The sequence below is a fragment of the Balaenoptera physalus genome (genome assembly GCF_965194825.1).
Source record: "Balaenoptera physalus genome assembly, chromosome: 10".
Lineage (NCBI taxonomy): Eukaryota > Metazoa > Chordata > Mammalia > Artiodactyla > Balaenopteridae > Balaenoptera > Balaenoptera physalus.
Genome location: NC_138889.1, coordinates 26604787 through 26627049, shown reverse-complemented (window position 1 = coordinate 26627049; position 22263 = coordinate 26604787). Strand labels below are relative to the sequence as shown.

Here is a 22263-nt window from a genome sequence, read left to right as displayed (position 1 = left end):
AGACCAAACATTAATGGTGCTCTTCAAATATTGCATCTTCTACTGATTTTTTGTCTGTTTGATCTATCAATTATTGAAACATTTGTTAAACCAGTGACTCTCAAAATGTGGTTCCTAAACCAGAAACATCAGCAACACTTGATAACTTTTTAGAAGTGGAAATTCTCAGACTTTACCCTCAGCCTACTGAATCAGGAACTCTAGAGGTGGGCCCAGCAATCTGTGTTTTAACAAGGCTTCCATGGTTTCTGATGTATGTATACTAAAATTTGAACCAGTGCATTAAACAATCCCTCTATAATGGGAGCTTTGTCAGTTTCTCCTTGTAGATTTGCCAATCTTTGCTTTGGATGTTTTTAATTTTTTTACCAGGTACGTAGTAATTTTAAATTGTTATATATCTCTAGTGAGTTAAATATTTTATCATTATGACATGGTACTCTTTATCTATAGTAATAACTTTTTGTATTAAAGTCAGTTTTTCATGATACTAATATAGTCTCTCCAGCTTCCTTTTGGTTAGTACTGGCCTGGCATTGTTTTTCCATTTTTTGCTTTTCAATATGTCTGCATAATAATGATGTTTATACATCTCTTGAAATAACATATAGCTGGATTTTGTTTTGTTTTTCAATCTGACAATCTTTGTCATTTCATTGGAGTTTAGTCTATTTACATATAGAGTGATTACCAGAATATTTGGATTTATTCAGACCAAATTATTATGTGGTTTCAACTTGTCTCAAAGTGTCATAAGACACTTTTTTTTCCTCTTTCTTGCCTTCTTTTGGATTGGCTATGTTTTTTCTCCTCTACTTATTTGGAAGTTATATACTCTATGCTTATTCTTTTATGGTTGTCCTAGCTATTCTAACTTGCAAAGTTAACAACGTTTAAAATTAATCAGTTTTTATCCTCTTCCCAAAAAATACAAGAAAATTAGAGTACTCTAATAACTCCTCCAATTTATATGATATTGTCTAGTAATTTAATTCTAGCTTGCTTTTTCTCCCTCACAAGTAGATAAATTTATTATTGTTTCACAGACTCATTGATTAGCATCATATTCATGGGTCTGTGACATCTGCAGTCACATAGGGCCCACTGCTCAGAAGCGTCCCATGCTTGATTTCATGTTCTGCTGTTACCATCTTGAAATCCTTAATTTTTTAACAAGGAGCTCTGCATTTTCAGAATCCTTCACTGAGACACCAAAATTATGTGGCCAGATCTTCCATCAAGAATTTATTTTCTTTCTACTTGAGTTATATCTTTAGAACTTCCTTTAGAGGGTGGCTTTGATGATAAAATCTCTCTATTATTGCTTGTCTGAAAATAACTTTATTTTACCCTCTTTGTTTTTAAGATAGTTTTGATGGGTATGGAAGTTTAAATTGACTAATATTTTCTCTCACCACTTTGAATATATTTTCCTGTCTTCACTGTTGCAATTGAGAGCCAGCCAACCATCTAATTTACCTTTTCTTTATAGGTGATCTGATCTTTTTCTTGTTACTTTTTACTACCTTTTCTTTTTCCCTGGGGTTGTGCATTTCACTATGATGTATCTAGATGTAGATTATTTTGCTTGGGATTTGTTTGGCTTTGTTGGGCTTCCTGGACCTGAAAATACCTTTTAATAATTAATTTTTTTTTTCTGCATTATCTCTTTGGATAATGCCCTTTCCCTATTTATTATCTTCTTCAGAAACTCCTTCTAAATGTGGATCAGACTTTCTTATTCTCTCCTCCATATCTCTTCATTTCTTTCATATTTTCCATATCCTTGTCTCTGAATTTATTCTGGATAATTACTTCAAATCTATCTTCAAGAATGTTAATTCTCTTTTTAATTGCATTTGATTGTGGTTTAAACCAATTTTGAGATTTTCATTTCAATTATTTCTAGAGGTTATTATGCAAATCTATTTGTTTCCTCCTCATATATTCAAGCTTCACTCATTTTTTTAAAACACATTAAATAAAGTTATTTTACATTCTGTCTTAAAATCCCCAAAGCTGGAATTTTTATAGGTGAATGTCTGCTGTTCATTGCTTCTATTATTTCTCATTAATGGTGCCTGATTTCTTTTGAGCTATTCTAGTCTTCAGAATATTATCTGTGAATTTTTAAAAATATTTATTTATTTGGTTGCACTGGGTCTTAGTTGCGGCAGGTGGGCTCCTTAGTTGTGACTAGCCGGCTCCTTAGTTGTGACATGTGAACTCTTAGTTGTGGCATGCATGTGAGATCTAGTTCCCTGACCAGGTATCAAACCCAGGCCCCCTGCATTGGGAGCACGGAGTCTTATCCACTGTGCCACCAGGGAAGTCCCTATCTGTGAATATTTTGATATCTAGATTATAGCTGAATTCCCTCGAAGATGAGTTACTTCTACCTGGGGGAGCTACCAAACTAGGACCATTTTAAATTAAATTCCACACTGGAGGTTTTTTGAGTCACACACAGGTAGCATGAATTCGAATTGCAAAACTCATATTGGCTAGCTTGTGTTATGAATCTTTGAAGGCTATTTTTCATCTCCACCAAGTTTCAAACAGGCAGCTCTCTTTGCTGCTCTCTTCTGCATAATGAGATTTATTTTTTATTCACATTTACACTTCAAATATAGGTCTCTGAGCCTCCAGCTTTACTCAGAAGGTTTATGACTGGGTCCTGTCAACAAAAATAAATAATACAGGAGGCTGCAAATAAGAAGAGTTTAGTGACTTCCCTGGCAGGCCAGTGGTTAAGACTTTGTCTACCAATGCAGGGGGTGTGGGTTTGATCCCTGGTCAGAGAGCTAAGATCCCACATGCCTTGTGGCCAAAAAAACTAAAACATAAAACAGAAGCAATACTGTAACAAATTCAATAAAGACTTTAAAAATGGTCCTCATCAAAAAAACAAAATCTTAAAAAAAAAAAAAAGAGTTATTTGGGGTCTTAAGAATTGCAATTTGCATGGAAAAGACTCTGACAAGTACAGGTTTCTGGTAACTGACTATACTGCTGAAATGAATGAATAACCATTTTCAGAACTCTAATGGAAAACTGATGAATTCATAAAAGCGCTAACAAAAGATCAAGATGAAAAAAAATTCATGAACAAAAAATGAACAAAAAAAAGAATCGCAATTTGAAGGACTTCCCTGGTGGTGCAGTGATTAAGACATTGTGCTCCCAATGCAGGGGGCCCAGGTTCAATCTCTGGGCAGGGAACTAGATCCCACATGCATGCCACAACTAAGAGTTCACATGCCACAACTAAGGAGCCCATGTGCCACAACTAAGACCCACAACAACCAAATAAATAAATAAATATTTAAAAATAAAGAAGAATTGCAATTTGAGAGACACAGATTCAGGTAACCCTGAATTACTGCTCCAAGGAAGAGAAAGAGTCAGAAGCTTAAAAAGATAAAAAGCCATGGGAATTCCCTGGCAGTCCAGTGGTTAGGGCTCTGAGCTTCCACTGCAGAGGGCACATGATCGAACCCTGGTGGGGAAACTGAAATCCCACAAACCCGCATAGCCAAAAAAAAAAAAAAAAAAAAAAGATAAAAAGCAACAGCGTTGTTAAAAGTTGCCTGACAAGAACTGTGATTGACTCTGATGCAAGCTAGAAAATATTTGTCCTTAAGAAATTAGGAGCTGTTTTAGAGTAGGGGTCTGATAAATAGGTAAACTATTACAAGTTATATTAGTGTAAGGGTCCAATAAGTATCTTGAGTTTCTGGCAGGTGCTCTGGATGACTTCATCAGGTCAAAATGTCAGATTTCATCCAAACTGAGATATGCAGTGCATAAGTCCACTTCCTTAATGGCTTCCTGGTTCCATTTTAGAGATCTCTCTTAAGCAATACTGACTCCATTTTGATTTTCGTTTCAGAGACCCTCACCTTAAGCATGCCCTGAACTTTAACTTTTACACTTATAGAAGTAGCACCAAGAAGTCTTCAAAGCAGAGGCTCACATTCTTTAAGAGTTAGCAGAAACCTTCAGGGCAAAAACTGGTTTTAGCACATTATTAGTTCCCAGGATATCTGAGTTCACTTCATTTGGAGTTCTCTGCAGAGTTGTTACTTTCCTACTAGCTCAGCAATGGATTTTTAAAAAATTTAATTGAAGTATAGTTGATTTACAGTGTTGTGCCAATCTCTGCTTTACAGCAAAGTGACTCAGTTATACATGTATAGACATTCTTTTTTTTAATATTCTTTTCCATTATGGTTTATTACAGGATATTGAATATAGTTCCCTGTGCTATACAGTAGGACCTTGTTGTTTATCTATCCTATATAAGTTTGCATCTGTTAATCCCAAACTCCCAGTCTTTCCCTCCCCCACCCCTCTCCCCCTTGGCAACCACAAGTTTGTTCTCTATGTCTGTGAGTCTGTTTCTCTTTTGTAGATAGGTTCATTTGTGCCATATTTTAGATTCCATATCATATGGTATTTGTCTTTCTCTTTCTCACTTATTTCCCTTAGTATGATAATCTCTAGATGCATCCACATTGCTGCAAATGGCATTATTTCATTCTTTTTTATGGTTGAGTAGTATTCTATTGTATATATATACATCTTCATTATCCATTCATCTGTCAGTGGACATTTAGTTTGTTTCCACATTTTGGCTATTGTGAATAGTGCTTTAAGTAGCAAGAGTTTTATTAAGCAAAGCAAAAGTGCACTCCCAAGAAAGAAATGAGAGTGGGCTGTCTGGAAACCAGAAGCAGCCCCGCAATGGGGGTAGGGTTAGGTTGTTTAGAGGGGTGGTCCCTCCCTGTGTCCTGTGTCATTTGACTGAGAAATCAATTGACAGCTTTAGGTTATATAACTTTTCTCCTAGTGTGCAGGCACATATCCATAAGCACCCAAGCAAAACCCATGGGGGTGAGGGGGAGGCAAAAAATGCAATGCCAATTTATTCCAAATACAGCATAATGAACCCCGGGTTACTTTGAATCACCTTTTAGGTCTTGGTGCACCTGTGCCAACCTGTGCTGGTGGTTTTATCTTGCTTGGTCCTGATAAGGCTGGAAACTTAGTGGTGGTCCTTGACTAGAAGAGGGAAGATCTCTGGGCATTCTCTAATTACCTGTGTAATTAGGTGGGGGAGGGAAAGATGACCCCATCCAGGATGGGGTGGAGACCCACTCATGTCTGACTAACTACCTAACAAATCAGTTAGCAATGGATTTTAAATGATTTTGTATTCTTTATGTTTTATTTGTTTAGTTTGGAGGGTCATTCACAGTATCTAATTGACAACATGCCTGAAATGTAATTCTGCATTTATTTAATCTATAATATAAAAGTTTTGAATCATTAAAATAATTTAAGAAAAAAAGTAGCGACAGACTGGGAGAAGATATTTATAATACATATATATCTGACAAAAGACTCAAATCCACAATACATAAAAAAACTCCTACAAATCAAGAAGAAAAAGACAAACCAAATAAAAAGGGGGCAAAATATTTTTACAGGCACTTCACAAAATAGGATATCCAAATAGCCAATAACTATAAGATACTCACCATTATTAGTCATCAAGGAAATGCAATGACATTCCAATGAAACAGAAAGGAAGGGGGCAGGGCACAACCTTTAAAAGAATGACATAGCCATAGGACATGACAAAAACTGGTTAGAACCAACTAGGTCCAAGATGGCGAATATTTGACTTTCAGTGGACCTTGAGCTTAATTATATGCTTCATTGTAATATATTAGCATAAGCTAAGAAGTGTCACACCCACCAGTGCCATGACAGTTCCAAAGCTGACCATCAAAGATCAAAAAGTGGGCTGTGGCCCAATTCCTGGAAATCTCACCCCTTCCCCCAAAATACTTGGAATAATCCTCATGCTCATTAGCCTATGAAATTACCCAGCCAATAAAAATTAACCACCCCATATTTCGGGACCTCTTGCCTTCTGAGATGGCCCACACTCTGTCTGTGGAGAGTGTTTCTCTCTAAATAAATCCACTTCTTACTTATCACTTTGTCTCTTGCTGAATTCTTTCTGCGATGAGACATCAAGAACCTGAGCTTCATTATGTTCTGAGACCAGGTGTGTGATCTCAATTAAAAGACCGTGGGTTCATCTCCCAATCTGGGTTTTGGCTGGGTTCGAGTCCCAGTGTGTGCATTCAAGTCCCAGTCTGAATTGCACAGTTTCACCACTATACACCCAACAGAACTTCTAAATCCTTAAAATGACAATGCCAAATATTGATGAGGCTGTATAACTACTGGAACTCTCATACACTCCTGGTGGTAATATAAATAAATACGACCACTTTAGAAAACTGTATACCAGCTAAAGCTGAACATATGCATACCACATGACCCTAATATCCCACTCACAGGTGTATACCCATGAGAAAATTAATACATATTTTCATCAATGACATATACAAATATGTTCATAGCATCTTAATAATACCTCTGTGTTATTGTGATATAATAAGAAATACATATTTGTTCTTCATCCCCAGTTCTTGGCACAGAGTTCCTAAAAGGCTTGGAATTTCCTGAGTGATAGGGGTTAGAGAAACATTTTTGTCATTCATAATAAGCCCCTTTCAACCATATCAGAGTTTATGCTAATGTGATGACTCTCAGAAGATACAGTCTTGCCACCAGAGAAACCAGCCATGTGGCTAGAGAGTTGGAACTTTCAGCTCCACCCCCTGACCTCTGGGGAGGAGAAATAAGCTGGAAGTTTAGTTAATCATGAATGGCCAATGAATTAATCGACCATGCTTACATAATGGAACCTTCATAAAAACACTAAACAATGAGGTTCACAGAGTTTCCAGTTTGGTGAACACAAGGAATGCTGGGAGGGTGGTGCACCCAGACTGAGCATGGAAGCTCTGTGCCCACCCACCCACCTCCCACATCTTGCCCTATGCATCTCCTCCATTTGGCTGTTCTTGATAGTCCTTTATCCTTTTCTAATAAATTTTATTTATTATATCCTTTATAATATACATAATATATCCTTTATAATAAATTGATAATAGTAAATAACTATTTTCCTGAGTCCTGTGAGCCCTTCTGGTAAACTATCACACCTAAGGAGGGGTCATGGGAATCCCCTGATTTTGTAGCTGACTATGCAGAAGTATGCGAGGCCCAGACTTGCAATTGGCATCTGAAGTGGAAAGTTTCTTGGGGGGCTGATCCCTTAACCTGTGAAGTCTGTGCTCACTCCAGATAGTTAGTATCAGTGTTGAACTGAGCTATAGAACACCCAGATGGTGTCTGGAGAGTGGGAGAATTGATTGTTAACGTGGAAAATCCACATATTTGGAGTCAAAAGTGTTTTGTGGGTAAAAACAGAGTCTAGTAATCCGTGTTGACAAAAATTAATCAATAGTCGCTCTAAGAAAGAAATGGGAAATTTTATTCAAGCCAACTAGAGGATTATAATCCTTTCAGAAAGCTCTGAGGATTGTTCTACCCTTAGAGGTCAAAGCACAGTTATTTATATGTTTTTGAGACAAACAGTTATATGTCAAATGACATACTGACAGTTTACACAATCCAGATCAGCACATACAAGGTGAATAGTGGGTCATCATGACCCCTCTTACAAGATTGAAAATGAAGGTTACATCCTAAGGAGTTATCAAATAGTGGATCATCATGACCTTTTACAAGATTAAGAGGAATGTTATCTCCTAAGGAGGTCTAGTTAATGCAGATGCACAATACACACTAAAGGGGAGGGCAGAGGCCCAAATGGCCAGAGAAAATATTATGTTTAAATTTTTCTTGTCTTGCCATAAAATATGGATTTTATTTCATCAATTTCCCCCTTTTGATCATTAATCTTTTGAAAGAAAGCAGTAGGAGACCAAATATTTGGTCCCTTGATGCCACGGTGGTTGCTTACCTGCCCTGCATCCATCATGTTCCTCAATGTCAGGTCTTAATAGCCCAGTGCTTTCTTTCCTTTCAGGGGGTTGTACCAATAAGATGTTTGGCAAGGACTAGCAGTCAATTCCAAGTTGTCCAATAGGACTTATGCTAATTTTACCTTGCATGTGCATTGTGCATGTTCATTGATGTATAGAGAACTACAGATGTGATCAATAGTTTCAAGCTGTTTAGATATTGTCTTGGTAGGAGTAGGTGATATACAGTGTGTAAGGCAAGAATCTATAACTTTATAAGTTACACAAACAGTAATCAAAATTGCCAATAAGAGTAATAATGTCAGTAATAAAGGTTTAAGCCAAGATCCTCCTAAAACAAACCAATTTTCTAGTATTTCCCCTAAACTGGGAAGAGGATCATTTAGAGTGGAAATTGATTCTTCATATGTGTCATAAGATGAGTTACATCAGAAGATATATCAGGTATAAAACCCAACATTCAGCATGGATTATAGCACAAGTTTCCCCTTGGGAAATAGAATATCAAGGGCCATGTGATTCTGTAGGATCACTTTTTCATCATGGAGACTTCCAAACTGAGCAAGCTGATAACTTGATTACTGTCATTCAAAGCTGGCTGAGTACATTTTGTTAAAGCTTCTATGTGAGTAATAATATCTTCTCTTCCGAGTGAAGGAAAAAAATATCATGGCCAAATGATCATAACATTGGAAAACTGATCAAACCCAGTGCGTTTACATTAAAGTCAGATTGGCAGGCCTACCCCTAGGTGACCTTGAGACCAAGGGGAACCAATTGTTCATCTTCCTAACCAACCTGGGGAGAGCCAAGGCCAAAATTTGTTCCATAAGTCCTGGGTCCTAAGAGCCACCCAATATTTAACATCTAGTGAAAAGGAGTATTTATGGCCAGATTCGGAACAGGTGCCATTAACTGGCCAGGTAAGAGGGTCTCACTTAGTGATATTGGTGGCAGCAGTATCTTACAGAGTACTAGAGTTTCTTTCTTCTAAAATAAAATCTCTAAGGGTAATCCAATTGGAGCCTTGAAGAAGAGAAATCCACCAGTAACCAGTAACCTAGGAGTACTGTATGTGGTCCATCTCATCTGATCTTGGAGGCCAAACAGAATCGTGCCTGATTAGTACCTGTATGGGAGACTACCTGGGAACACAGGGTGCTGGATGTAGGCAATTGGCCACAAACCCAGCAACTGGATTGATTTTTTTTTTTAATATTTTATTTATTTATTTATTTATTTAGATTTGGCTGGGATGGGTCTTTGTTGCTGCACGTGGGCTTTCTCTAGCTGTGGTGAGCGGGGGCTACTCTTTGTTGCAGTGCACGGGCTTCTCATTGTGGTGGCTTCTCTTGTTGCAAAGCACAGGCTCTAGGTGCGTGGGCTTCAGTAGTTGCAGCACGTGGGCTCAGTAGTTGTGGCTTGCAGGCTCTAGAGTGCAGGCTCAGTAGTTGTGGTGCACAGGCTTAGGTGCTCCGTGGCATGTGGGATCTTCCCGGACCAGGGCTCGAACCCATGTGCCCTGCATTGGTAGGCAGATTCTTAACCACTGTGCCACCAGGGAAGTCCAACTGGATTGATTTTTGAAACTCACCTATGATTTCTTCCAAGGAAGAAATACATTTGGTTCATAAGCAAAAGTGTGAGCAATTATCAAAGTAATTAGTGTATAGGCCTGATCTAGGATCTTGTGTCAGCTGTCTATTTCAGATGTCCTTGTCTGGTAGTGTTGGTCTTAGTTAGTTGAAGTTGGGTGTCAGAAAAAGGAGTTGCAGTTCAGGAGAGGAGTTGCAGTCCTTGTCTGGTAGTGTTGGTCTTAGTTAGTTGAAGTTGGGTGTCAGAAAAAGGAGTTGCAGTTCAGGAGAGGAGGCCTGATATGGCTCCTTCCAATGTCTCTACAGAGTTCTTTATCTGATATGTTTTCCAGTATGCATAATCTATCTGCAGGTCATGAGACATCTGATATTCATCCAAAGATAGATTGCTGTGATAAGCTTTAGAAACAAACTTAGAATTGCCTTTTAATAATTCAATTAAACTTTACAACAATGTAACGTAGTAACGAGGAGCCAACTGGGAAGTGAGTCTTAGGCAGTAAATACAAAAAACCTCAAAGACAGCAACAGTAGAACTTAATGTCCACTGAAACGTTCATTTTTTTCTCTCTAAAATACCCTCATTTCTACCAACTATGCCCAAATTAAGACTAATTTGTGGACTTCCCTGATGGCACAGTGGTTAAGAATCCACCTGCCAATGCAGAGGACACAGGTTCAAGCCCTGGTCTGGGAAGATCCCACATACCACAGAGCAACTAAGCCTATGCACCACAACTACTGAGCCTGCTCTCTACAGCCCATGAGCCACAACTACTGAGCCCATGCACCACAACTACTGAAGCCCCCATGCCTAGAGCCTGTGCTCTGCAACAAGAGAAGCCACCACTATGAGAAGCCTGTGCACTACAAAGAGTAGCCCCCGCTCGCCACAACTAGGGAAAGCACGCTTGCAGCAACGAAGACCCAACACAGCCATAAATAAATAAATAAGTAAATTAAAGTACATTTGTTAAAATCTTTAAAAAAAAGACTAATTCGTTTGAAAAATATGCCAGACTTCAATAAACTTGGTCTGATTATTTACATAAGTTGATCCTACAGGCTCTTTTAAATTGGTTGCACTGCATGAAAAGATACTCACCATCACTAATTATTAGAGAAATGCAAATCAAAGCAACAATGAGGTACCACCTCACACCAGTCAGAATGGCCATCATTAAAAAATCTACAAATAATAAATGCTGGAGAGAGTGTGGAGAAAAGGGAACCTTCTTACACTGTTGGTGGCAATGTAAATTGGTGCAACCACTATGGAAAACAGTATAGAGGTTCCTCAAAAAACTAAAAATAAAGTTGCCATATGATCCAGCAATTCCACTCCTGGGCATATACCCAGACAAAACTATAGTTCAAAAAGATACATGCACCCTTATGTTCATAGCAGCACTATTCACAATGGCCAAGACATGGAAACAACCTAAATGTCCATCGACAGAAGAATGGATAAAGAAAATGTGATATATATATATACAATGGAATATTACTCAACCATAAAAAAGAATGAAATAATGCCATTTGCAGCAACATAGATGGACCTAGAGATTATCATACTAAGCGAAGTAAGTCAGAAAGAGAAAGACAAATAATGTACAATATCATTTATATGTGGAATCTAAAATATGGCACAAATGAACATATGTACGAAACAAAACAAACAAAAATAAGACTTACAGATATAGAGAACAGACCTGTGGTTGCCAAGGGGAAGGGGAGGGAAAGGATTGGGAGTTTGGGATTAGCAGCTGTAAACTATTATATACAGGGTGGATAAACAGCAAGGTCCTGCTGTATAGCATAGGGAACTATATTCAATATCCTGTGATAAACCAAAAAGGAAAAGAATATGAAAATAAATAAATAAATAAAAAAAAAAAAAAATATATATATATATATATATATATAATGTGTATAACTGAGTCACTTTGCTATACAGCAGAAATTAAACATGACATTGTAAATCAACTATACTTCAATAAAATTTAAAAAAAATAAATTGTCTGTGCTGGACCTTTTTATAAGGAATCTCAAATTGCATTTTTAAAAAGTCTCTCAAGACCAGGAAAGCCACACCAAGGGCTTGCCATCAGATTCCACCTGTGAAATCTATAGATTTTGGTGGATTCCTCTGCTTGAGGTCCCCAAAATACCTTGAGATTCCTGCAGCTGCTAGGAGGTAGCATTTTTTATTCATCTGATAAGGCTGCTGTTCCCAGAAACCTAAGAGTTTCCAATTTCTGAAGGAATCAGGTAGAAAGAAAAGATAAATGTTTCAATTCTACTTACAAAGATATAACTTACCAAATTGCTGTAAGTCATAATAGCTTGAGGGGAAGGGTTTCCTTATATCTGGAAAACACATATTAAAACGTCATATTTCAGACAAAACAAAAAACAAAAAAATTATAACCATATTTATCAATTCACTCAGTCTTATGTGACTAGTCCTTGATCTTTATCCTTTGTTAACAGCTTCATGAATCCATCAGATTTTCTACTAGAATTCTTTAATTTCTTACCCAGTTCAGTGGTATGATCTGAAAGCTATCAGAAACCTGTACTTGTCAAAAAGTCCTTTCTATGAATCTTCTTGAAGATGAAACATTTTTTTGCAAAAGCATCAAAGTAAAGCAATAACTGTCTGTGAATGACAAAAGACTTTCTGATTACAATGCAATTGACAAAGAAACTTGGTAATTGCTGTGGCATACAATATTTTAAGATAATAACTAGAATCCATAGCATTTTACCAGGACTTATTCAACTTTTAGAAATTTAACATAATTTCTAGAACATCTATATTAATGACACTTACCCATATCTTAAGAAGGTTTATTACCACACACTTGACAATGCTTACCATGTAATTTAATGTACCAAATAAGCCTAATTAGTTTATCTTTCTTTGATAAGAAGAAAAAAACCAGTTCTCTTGAGGTGTTCCAGGAGCCTTTGGAAAAACCTCGAAGTTAGCTAGAGGTCAAATGAACTTCAGTTAGAATTTGATTTTTGGGAAGTTTGTCAAAAATATCAAAAAAGATTCAGAACACTTGGTTGAATAAGATGATAGATAACTGTGGAACAATATTCACTTAACCAAAGTGACAATAAAATATTTCAAAGCAAATACAGAAAGTTACAACAGATTACTTAAAGGGTAAAGAAATTTTACAATCTGTTATCAAAAGCAGATTAATACTCTAAGAAAACTTTGTCCTCTTAACAGAGAGAAAACCAAATTCAGGTTTTATACCACTTTACCTTTAATATTAAATTTTATTTACTCAATTAAATTTATTCTAATCTTAGTCAGTCCTGACCACACATAGGATTCCTTTTTAAAGTTTCTTTTTTTTTTTCTCTCATAAACCTAGAACTTTGTAGAACAGCTTTGTATATCCATATAAATTTGGCCCTTATTTTCTTTCCCATTTAGAAATAAACAGCTTTAGGACAAAATTACTTTATTTTCCTTTGAAAAAATGCATTTCTGTTCCTTATACCTTCTTTTTCCTTGCATACAAAGATGTTTTACTTATTAATTTTAGTAGTTTTAATTACATATTTTAATTAGAATTCTTAACCTTAAAACTGAGGTTTTAAGGTTAATTTTCTAGTGAAAACTGAGAAGCAAATAATTATGAACTGTTTGTCATACCAGCATTTCTTGATTGGCAAACCTATGAACATATTCTGTAACATAATTTCTTTCTTCAGTGGGGTACAAGACGTGTCCAATGAACACAAACATCTTTAGTTTTTCTCTAATAAGCAAAAGCGGGTAAACTTAGTCTTGCTTAGCAATTAATGTTCCAGTATCCTATTTGGAAATGATCTGGATATCCAATGAATTCTCATCATTTAACTTAATTTAGCAGTTTCAACTTACCAAAAATCAGGAGAAACTATTTTAAGTAGACAGTCCTAAAACATAATTATTCCCAAAGTGTTCACCTAAAATGTCTTATCTCATTTACATTTAATTTACTTAAAAGTTTCATCATATCAAGTTATTTTTCTTAATGACAAATTTTGTGCCAGCAATAATAAGATCTTATTTCACTTTTAGTAAAACTAGGTACAATAAAAATATTATACTTCATATTATTATTATATTATTATATATTATACTATATAATATTATACAAATATTATACTTTTGATGACTCTAAAGACATGTCTGTATTAATTAAACCAACAAACTTAAAGTTGTTTTCACTCAATGAAAATTAATCCTAGATGAGGAGGAGAGAAGATGGCGGAAAAGACGCGGAGATCACCTTCCTTCCCACAGATACATTAGAAATACATCTACACGTGGAACTGCTCCTACAGAACACCCACTGAACGCTGGCAGAAAACGTCAGACCTCCCAAAAGGCAAGAAACTCCCCACGTACTTGGGTAGGGCAAAAGAAAAAAGAAATAACAGAGACAAAAGAATAGGGACGGGACCTGCACCAGTGGGAGGGAGCCGTGAAGCAAGAAAGGTTTCCACGCACTAGGAAGCCCCTTCGTGGGTGGAGACTGCGGATAGCAGAGGGGGGGAATCTTCGGAGCCACGGAGGAGAGCGCAGCCACAGGGGTGCGGAGGGCAAAGCGGAGAGACTGCCGCACAGAGGCTTAGCGCCGAGCAGCACTCACCAGCCTGAGAGGCTTGTCTGCTCCCCTGCCAGGGCGGGTGGGGGCTGGGAGCTGAGTCTCAGGCTTCAGTCGGATCGCAGGGAGAGGACTGGGGTTGGTGGTATGAACACAGCCTGAAGGGGTTAGTGCACCACAGCTAGCCGGGAGGGAGTCCGGGAAAAAGTCTGCACCTGCCGAAGAGGCAAGAGACTTTTTCTTCCCTCTTTGTTTCCTGGTGCGCAAGGAGAGGGGATTCAGAGCGCCGCCTAAACGAGCTCCAGAGACGGGCGCGAGCCGCGGCTATCAGCGTGGATCCCACAGCAACAGGGGCGCAGAGGGAAAAACGGAGAGATTCCCGCACAGGGGCTCGGCGCCGAGCAGCACTCAGCAGCCGGAGAGGCTTGTCTGCTCACCCGCCGGGGCGGGCGGGGGCTGGGAGCTGAGGCTCAGGCTTCAGTCGGATTGCAGGGACAGGACTGGGGTTGGCGGCGTGAACACAGCCTGAAGGGGTTAGCGCACCACAGCTAGCCGGGAGGGAGCCCGGGAAAAAGTCTGCAGCTGCCGAAGAGGCAAGAGACTTTTTCTTGCCTCTTTGTTTCGCTGCGCGCAAGGAGAGGGGATTCAGAGCGCAGCCTAAACGAACTCCAGAGAAGGGCGTGAGCCGCGGCGATCAGCGCGGGCCCCAGAGACTGGCGTGAGACGCTAAGGCTGCTGCTGCCGCCACCAAAAAGCCTGTGTGCGAGCACAGGTCACTCTCCACACCGCCCCTCCCGGGAGCCGGTGCAGCCCACCACTGCCAGGGTCCCGTGATCCGGGGACAACATTCCCGGGAGAACGAACGGCGCGCCTCAGGCTGGTGCAACGTCACGCAGGCCTCTGCCGCTGCAGGCACGCCCCGCCTCCTCCGTACACCTCCCTCCCCCCGGCCTGAGTGAGCCAGAGCCCCCGAAGCAGCTGTTCCTTTAACCCCGTTCTGTCTGGGCGGGGAACAGACGCCCTCAGGTGACCTACATGCAGAGGCGGGTCCAAATCCAAAGCTGAACCCCGGGAGCTGTGCGAACAAAGAAGAGAAAGGGAAATCTCTCCCAGCAGCCTCAGAAGCAGTGGATTAAAACTCCGCAAACAACTTGATATGCCTGCATCTGTTGAATACCTGAATAGACAACGAATCATCCCAAACTCAGGAGGTGGACTTTGGGAGCAGGATATATTAATTTTTCCCCTTTTCCTTTTTTTGTGAGTGTATATGTATATGCTTCTGGGTGAGATTTTGTCTGTATAGCTTTGCTTTATAATAGCTTTATTTTACTTCACTATATTATATCCTCTTTCTTTCTTTCTTTCTATTTTTTCTCCCTTTTACTCTGAGCTGTGTGGATGAAAGGCTCTTGGTGCTCCAGCCAGGCATCAGGGCTGTGCCTCTGAGGGGGGAGAGCCAACTTCAGGACACTGGTCCACAAGAGACCTCCCAGCTCCACATAATACCAAATGGCAAAAATCTCTCAGACATCTCCATCTCAACATCAAGACCCAGCTTCACTCAACGACCAGCAAGCTACAGTGCTGGACACCCTATGCCAAACAACTAGCAAGACAGGAACACAGCCCCATCCACTAGCAGAGAGGCGGCCTAAAATCATAATAAGGCCACAGACACCCCAAAATACACCACCAGACATGGACATGCCCACCAGAAAGACAAGATCCAGCCTCATCCACCAGAACACAGGCACTAGTTCCCTCCACCAGGAAGCCTACACAACCCACTGAACCAACCTTAGCCACTGGGGACAGATACCAAAAACAACGGGAACTACGAACCTGCAGCCTGTGAAAAGGAGACCCCAAACACAGTAAGATAAGCAAAATGAGACGACAGAAAAACACACAGCAGTTGAAGGAGCAGGGTCAAAACACACCAGACCTAACAAATGAAGAGGAAATAGGTAGTCTACCTGAAAAAGAATTCAGGATAATGATAGTAAGGATGATCCAAAATCTTGGAAATAGAATAGACAAAATGCAAGAAACATTTAACAAGGACGTAGAAGAACTAAAGAGCAACCAAGCAATGATGAAAAACACAATAAATGAAATTAAAAATACTCTAGATGAGATCAATAGCAGAATAACTGAGGCAGAAGAACGGATAAGTGACCTGGAAGATAAAATGGTGGAAATAACTACTGCAGAGCAGGATAAAGAAAAAAGAATGAAAAGAACTGAGAACAGTCTCAGAGATCTCTGGGACAACATTAAATGCACCAACATTCGAATTATAGGGGTCCCAGAAGAAGAAGAGAAAAAGAAAGGGACTGAGAAAATATTTGAAGAGATTATAGTTGAAAACGTCCCTAATATGGGAAAGGAAATAGTTAATCAAGTCCTGGAAGCACAGAGAGTCCCATACAGGATAAATCCAAGGAGAAACACGCCAAGACACATATTAATCAAACTGCCAAAAATTAAATATAAAGAAAACATATTAAAAGCAACAAGGGAAAAACAACAAATAACACATAAGGGAATCCCCATAAGGTTAACAGCTGATCTTTCAGCAGAAACTCTGCAAGCCAGAAGGGAGTGGCGGAATATACTTAAAGTGATGAAGGAGAAAAACCTACAACCAAGATTACTCTACCCAGCAAAGATCTCATTCAGATTTGATGGAGAAATTAAAACCTTTACAGACAAGCAAAAGCTGAGAGAGTTCAGCACCACCAAACCAGCTTTACAACAAATGCTAAAGGAACTTCTCTAGGCAAGAAACACAAGAGAAGGAAAACACCTACAATAACAAACCCAAAACATTTAAGAAAATGGGAATAGGAACATACATATCGATAATTACCTTAAATGTAAATGGATTAAATGCTCCCACCAAAAGACACAGACTGACTGAATGGATACAAAAACAAGACCCATATATATGCTGTCTACAATAGACCCACTTCAGACCTAGAGAGACATACAGACTGAAAGTGAGGGGATGGAAAAAGATATTCCATGCAAATGGAAATCAAAAGAAAGCTGGAGTAGCAATTCTCATATCAGACAAAATAAACTTTAAATTAAAGACTATTACAAGAGACAAAGAAGGACACTATATAAGGATCAAGGGATCGATCCAAGAGGAAGGTATAACAATTGTAAATATTTATGCACCCAACATAGGAGCACCTCAATACATAAGGCAAATACTAACAGCCATAAAAGGGGAAATCGACAGCAACACAATCATAGTACGGGAATTTAACACCCCACTCTCACCAATGGACAGATCATCCAAAATGAAAATAAATAAGGAAACAAGCTTTAAATGATACATTAAACAAGATGGACTTAATTGATATTTATAAGACATTCCACCCCAAAACAACAGAATACACATTTTTCTCAAGTGCTCATGGAACATTCTCCAGGATAGATCATATCTTGGGTCACAAATCAAGCCTTGAGAAATTTAAGAAAATTGAAATCGTATCAAGTATCTTTTCCGACCACAACGCTATGAGACTAGATATCAATTACAGGAAAAGATCTGTAAAAAATACAAACACATGGAGGCTACACAATACACTACTTACTAATGAAGTGATCACTGAAGAAATCAAAGGGGAAATCAAAAAATACCTAGAAACAAATGACAATGGAGACACGATGACCCAAAACCTATGGGATGCAGCAAAAGCAGTGCTAAGAGGGAAGTTTATAGCAATACAAGCCTACCTCAAGAAACAGGAAACATCTCGAATAAACAACCTAACCTTGCACCTGAAGCAATTAGAGAAAGAAGAGCAAAAAAACCCAAAGCTAGCAGAAGAAAAGAAATCATAAAGATCAGATCAGAAATAAATGAAAAAGAAATGAAGGAAACAATAGCAAAAATCAATGAAACTAAAAGCTGGTTCTTTGAGAAGATAAACAAAATTGATAAACCATTAGCCAGACTCATCAAGAGAAAAAGGGAGAAGACTCAAATCAATAGAATTAGAAATGAAAAAGGAGAAGTAACCACTGACACTGCAGAAATACAAAAGATCATGAGAGATTACTACAAGCAACTCTATGCCAATAAAATGGACAACCTGGAAGAAATGGACAGATTCTTAGAAATGCACAAACTGCCAAGACTGAACCAGGAAGAAATAGAAAATATGAACAGACCAATCACAAGCACTGAAATTGAAACTGTGATTAAAAACCTTCCAACAAACAAAAGCCCAGGACCAGATGGCTTCACAGGCGAATTCTATCAAACATTTAGAGAAGAGCTAACACCTATCCTTCTCAAACTCTTCCAAAATATTGCAGAGGGAGGAACACTCCCCAACTCGTTCTACGAGGCCACCATCACCCTGATACCAAAACCAGACAAAGATGTCACAAAGAAAGAAAACATAATTAATCATTAGAGAAATGCAAATGAAAACTACAATGAGGTATCATCTCACACCGGTCAGAATGGCCATCATCAAAAAATCTAGAAACAATAAATGCTGGAGAGGGTGTGGAGAAAAGGGAACACTCTTGCACTGTTGGTGGGAATGTAAATTGATACAGCCACTATGGAGAACAGTATGGAGGTTCCTTATAAAACTAAAAATAGAACTACCATACGACCCAGCAATCCCACTACTGGGCATATACCCTGAGAAAACCATAATTCAAAAAGAGTCAGGTACCAAAATGTTCATTGCAGCTCTATTTACAATAGCCAGGACATGGAAGCAACCTAAGTGTCCATCATCGGATGAATGGATAAAGAAGATGTGGCACATATATACAATGGAATATTACTCAGCCATAAAAAGAAATGAAATGGAGGTATTTGTAATGAGGTGGATGGAGTTAGAGTCTGTCATACAGAGTGAAGTAAGTCAGAAAGAGAAAAACAAATACAGTATGCTAACACATATATATGGAATCGAAGGGGAAAAAAAAAGGTCATGAAGAACCTAGTGGCAAGATGGGAATAAAGACACAAACCTACTAAAGAATGGACTTGAGGATATGGGGAGGGGGAGGGGTGAGATGTGACAGGGTGAGAGAGTGTCATGGACATATATACACTACCAAATGTAAAATAGATAGCTAGTGGGAAGCAGCCGCATAGCACAGGGAGATCAGCTTGGTGCTTTGTGACCACCTAGAGGGGTGGGATGGGGAGGGTGGGAGGGAGGGAGATGCAAGAGGGAAGAGATATGGGAACATATGTATATGTATAACTGATTCACTTTGTTGTGAAGCAGAAACTAACACACCATTGTAAAGCAATTATACTTCAATAAAGATGTTTAAAAAAATTAATCCTTGATCATATGATCCTGAAATTCATTTGGGTTAATTTCTTTTGTATTTCTGAGTATTTATATAAATGCTTAATTTCCTTTAAGACCAATTAAATAGAGTTCTTTTTTTTTTTAATCAGTCATCAATTTTATACACACCAGTGTATACATGTCAATCCCAATCACCTGGTTCAGCACACCACCATCCCCACCCCACCACGGTTTTCCCTCCTTGCTTGTCCATACGTTTGTTCTCTACATCTGTCTCTCAACTTTTGCCCTGCAAACCAGTTCATCTGTACCATTTGTCTAGGTTCCACATACATGCGTTAATATACGATATTTGTTTTTCTCTTTCTGATTTACTTCACTCTGTATGACAGTCTGTAGATCCATCCACGTCTCAACAAATGACTCAATTTCGTTCCTTTCTATGGCTGAGTAATATTCCATTGTATATATGTACCACAACTTCTTTATCCATTCGTCTGTAGATGGGCATTTAGGTTGCTTCCATGACCTGGCTATTGTAAATAATGCTACAATGAACATTGGGGTGCATGTGTCTTTTTGAATTACGGTTTTCTCTGGGTATGTGCCCAGTAGTGGGATTGCTGGATCATATGGTAATTCTATTTTTTAGTTTTTTAAGGAACCTCCATACTGTTCTCCATAGTGGCTGTATCAATTTACATTCCCACCAACAGTGCAAGAGGGTTCCCTTTTCTCCACACCCCCTCCAGCATTTGTGGTTTGTAGATTTTCTGATGATGCCCATTCTAACTAGTGTGAGGTGATACCTCATTGTAGTTTTGATTTGCATTTCTCTAATAATTAGTGATGTTGAGCAGATTTTCATGTGCTTCTTGGCCATCTGTATGTCTTCTTTGGAGAAATGTCTATTTAGGTCTTCTGCCCATTTTTGGATTGGGTTGTTTGTTTCTTTAATATTGAGCTGAATGAGCTGTCTATATATTTTGGAGATTAATCCTTTGTCCGTTGATTCATTTGCAAATATTTTCTCCCATTCTAAGGGTTCTTTTCGTCTTGTTTATGGTTTCCTTTGCTGTGCAAAAGATTTGAAGTTTCATTAGGTCCCATTTGTTTATTTTTGTTTTTATTTCTATTACTCTAGGAGGTGGATCAAAAAAGATCTTGCTGTGATTTATGTCTAAGAGTGTTCTTCCGGGCTTCCCTCGTGGCGCAGTGGTTGAGAATCTGCCTGCCAATGCAGGGGACATGGGTTCGAGCCCTGGTCTGGGAAGATCCCACATGTCGCAGAGCAACTAGGTTCGTGAGCCACAATTGCTGAGCATGCGCGTCTGGAGCCTGTGCTCTGCAACAAGAGAAGCCACGCACCGCGATGAAGAGTGGCCCCACTTGCTACAACTAGAGAAAACCCTTGCACAGAAATGAAGACCAAACATAGCCATAAATAAGTAAATAAATAAAATTAAAAAAAAAAAAAAGAGTGTTCTTCCTATGTTTTCCTCTAAGAGTTTTATAGTGTCTGATCTTCCATTTAGGTCTCAAATCCATTTTGAGTTTATTTTGGTGTGTGGTGTTAGGGAGTATTCTAATTTCATTCTTTTATATGTAGCTGTCCAGTTTCCCCATCACCACTTATTGAAGAGACTGTCATTTCTCCATTGTATATCTTTGCCTCCTTTGTCATAGATTAGTTGACCATAGGTGCGTGGGTTTATCTCTGGGCTTTCTATCTTGTTCCATTGATCTCTGTTTCTGTTTTTGTCCCAGTACCATATTGTCTTGATTACTGTAGCTTTGTAGTATAGTCTGAAGTCAGGGAGTCTGATTCCTCCAGCTCCGTTTTTTTCCCTCAAGACTGCTTTGGTTATTCGGGGTCTTTTGTGTCTCCATACAAATTTTAAGATGACTTGTTCTAGTTCCGTAAAAAATGCCATTGGTAATTTGATAGGGATTGCATTGAATCTGTAGATTGCTTTGGGTAGTAGAGTCATTTTCACAATATTGATTCTTCCAATCCAAGAACATGGTATATCTCTCCACCTGTTTGTATTATCTTTAATTTCTTTCATCAGTGTCTTAGAGTTTTCTGCATACAGGTCTTTGGTCTCCCTAGGTAGGTTTATTCCTAGGTATTTTATTCTTTTTGTTGCAATGGTAAATGGGAGTGTTTCCATAATTTCTCTTTCAGAATTTTCATCATTAGTGTATAGGAATGCAAGAGATTTCTGTGCATTAATTTTGTATCCTGCAACTTTACCAAATTCATTGATTAGCTCTAGTAGTTTTCTGGTGGCATTTTTAAGATTCTCTATGTATAGTATCATGTCATCTGCAAACAGTGACAGTTTTACTTCTTCTTTTCCAATTTGTATTCCTTTTATTTCTTTTTCTTCTCTGATTGCCGTGGCTAGGACTTCCAAAACTATGTTGAATAAGAGTGGTGAGAGTGGACATCCTTGTCTCATTCCTGCTCTTAGAGGAAATGCTTTCAGTTTTTCACCATTGAGAATGATGTTTGCTGTGGATTTGTCGTATATGGCCTTTATTATGTTGAGGTAGGTTCCCTGTATGCCCACTTTCTGGAGAGTTTTTATCATAAATCGGTGTTGAATTTTGTCAAAAGCTTTTTCTGCATCTATTGAGATGATCATATGGTTCTTATTCTTCAATTTGTTAATATGGTGTACCCCATTGATTGATTTGCATGTATTGAAGAATCCTTGCATCCCTGGGATAAATCCCACTTGATTGTGGTGTATGGTCCTTTTAATGTGTTGTTGGATTCTGTTTGCTAATATTTTGTTGAGGA

General features: G+C 38.6%; 1 protein-coding gene and 1 long non-coding RNA gene across 2 annotated transcripts in view; one reads left to right on the top strand and one right to left on the bottom strand.

Annotated features, from left to right (window-relative positions):
- Positions 1-14008, bottom strand: part of SLC35F2 (solute carrier family 35 member F2) — a 117701-nt gene extending 103693 nt beyond the window's left edge. Inside the window, exon 1 of the mRNA XM_082409509.1 lies at positions 11852-14008. The gene's annotated coding sequence lies outside the window, so the exon portion shown is untranslated. The remainder of the gene's footprint in view (positions 1-11851) is intronic.
- LOC309636385 overlaps positions 1-22263 on the top strand; it is a 132019-nt gene that overhangs the window by 45200 nt on the left and 64556 nt on the right. The gene's annotated exons all lie outside the window — the stretch shown is intronic.